The following is a 2267-nucleotide window of genomic DNA, read 5'->3' on the forward strand; positions in this document are numbered from 1 at the left end:
ACTGAAAGTGAGAGGATGGAAAAAGATATTCCATGCAAATGGAAATCTGAAGAAAGCTAGAGTAGCAATACTCATATTAGATAGAATAGACTTTAAGATAAAGTCTGTTACAAGAGATAAGGAAGGACACTACATAATGATCAAGGGATCAATCCAAGAAGAAAACATAACAATTGTAAATATTTATGCACCCAACATAGGAGCACCTCAATACATAAGGCAAATGCTAACAGCCATAAAAGGAGAAATCGACAGTAACACAATAATAGTGGGGGACTTTAATTTTTATCTTTCTAATTTTATTTTATTTTTTATTCTTTGTTATTGTACAGCTCCTTTTGTTTTGTTTTTTGCTGTACTGCATGCCTTGTGGGATCTTGGTTCCCAGGCCAGAGGTCAGGCCTGAGCTGCTGTGGTGGGAGCGCTGAGTCCAAACCACTGGACTAACAGAGAACCTCAGACCTCAGGGAATATTAATCAGAGTGAGGCCTCCTGGAGGTCCTCATCTCGGCACCAAGACCTGGCTCTAACCAACCACCTGCAAACTCCACTGCTAGACACTTCAAGCCAAACAACCAGTAAGACAGGAATACAACCCCACCCATCAAAAAAAATCGACAGTAACACAATAATAGTGGGGGACTTTAACATCTCACTTACACCAATGGACAGATCATCCAGACAGAAAATTAATAAGGAAACACAAGCTTTAAATGACACAACAGACCAGATATATTTAATTGATATTTTTAGGACATTGCAGCTGAAAGCAGAAGAATACACTTTCTTCTCAAGTGCACATGGAACATTCACCAGAATAGATCACATCTTGGGTCACAAATCAAGCCTTGGAAAATTTAAGAAAATTAAGATTGTAGCAAGCATCTTTTCCGACCACAATGCTATGAGATTAGAAGGTAATTACAGGAAAAAAACTGTAAAAAACACAAATACATGGAGGCTAAATAGTGCACTGCTAAATAACCAGGAGATCACTGAAGAAATCAAAGAAGAAGAAAAAAAAACACCTAGAAACATGACAATGAAAACACGACAACCCAAAACACATGGGACACAGCAAAAGCAGTTCTAAGAGGAAAGTTTATAGCAATTCAAGCTCACTTCAAGAAACAAGAAAAATGTCAAATAAACAATCTAACCTTACACCTAAAGCAACTAGAAAAAGAAAGAACAAAGAAAACCCTAGTAGAAGGAAAGAAATCATAAAGATCAGAGCAAAAATAAATGAAATAGAAACAAAGAAAGCAATAGCAAAGATCAATAAAACTAAAAGTTGGTTCTTTGAGAAGATAAACAAAATTGATAAACCTTTAGCCAGACTCATCAAGAAAAAAGGGAGAGGACTCAAATCAATAAAATTATAAATGAAAATGGAGAGATTACAACTGACACTGCAGAAACACAAAGCATCATAAGGGACTAATATAAGCAACTATATGCCAATAAAATGGACAACCTGGAAGAAATGGACAAATTCTTGGAAAGGTACAACTTTCCAAGATTGAACCAGGAATTAGAAAATATAAACAGACCAATCACAGGTAATGAAATTGAAACTGTAATTAAAAATCTTCCAACAAACAAAAGCCTAGGACCAGATGGCTTCACAGGCAAATTCTATCAAATATTTAGAGAAGAGTTAACAGCTATCCTCAAACTTTTCCAAAAAACTGCAGAGGAGAAATACTCCCAAATTCGTTCTACAAGACCACCATCACCCTGATACCAAAACCAGACAAGCATATCACAAAACAAGAAAATTACAGACCAATATCTTCATAAACATAAACAGATGGAGAAATATACCATGCTCCTGGATTATAGACACAAAAATCCTCAACAAAATAGTAGCAAACAGAAACCAGCAACACATTAAAAAGATCATACAACATGATCAAGTGGGCTTTATCCCAGGGATGCAAGGATCCTTCAGTATACGCAAATCAATCAATGTGATATACCATATTAAAAAATTAAAAAATAAAAACCATATGATCACCTCAATAGATGCAGGAAAAGCTTTTGACAAAATTCAACAGCCATTTATGATAAAAACTCTCCAGATAGTGGGCATAGAGGGAACCTACCTCAACGTAATAAATATCCATTCTAACAAAGGGTAAAAGTGAATTAGTAAAACTACTCCTGCTACAACTGTAGTACTTCAGTGAAGTAGGACTGAAACTGGTGGACCCTCTATGGATGATGGAAGCAAGGGATGCAGTCCCAGTTGAGCACATTTTCTG

This window comes from Neophocaena asiaeorientalis, unplaced genomic scaffold (assembly GCF_003031525.2).
Source record: "Neophocaena asiaeorientalis asiaeorientalis breed wild unplaced genomic scaffold, Neophocaena_asiaeorientalis_V1.1 scaffold51, whole genome shotgun sequence".
NCBI classification, from domain to species: domain Eukaryota; kingdom Metazoa; phylum Chordata; class Mammalia; order Artiodactyla; family Phocoenidae; genus Neophocaena; species Neophocaena asiaeorientalis.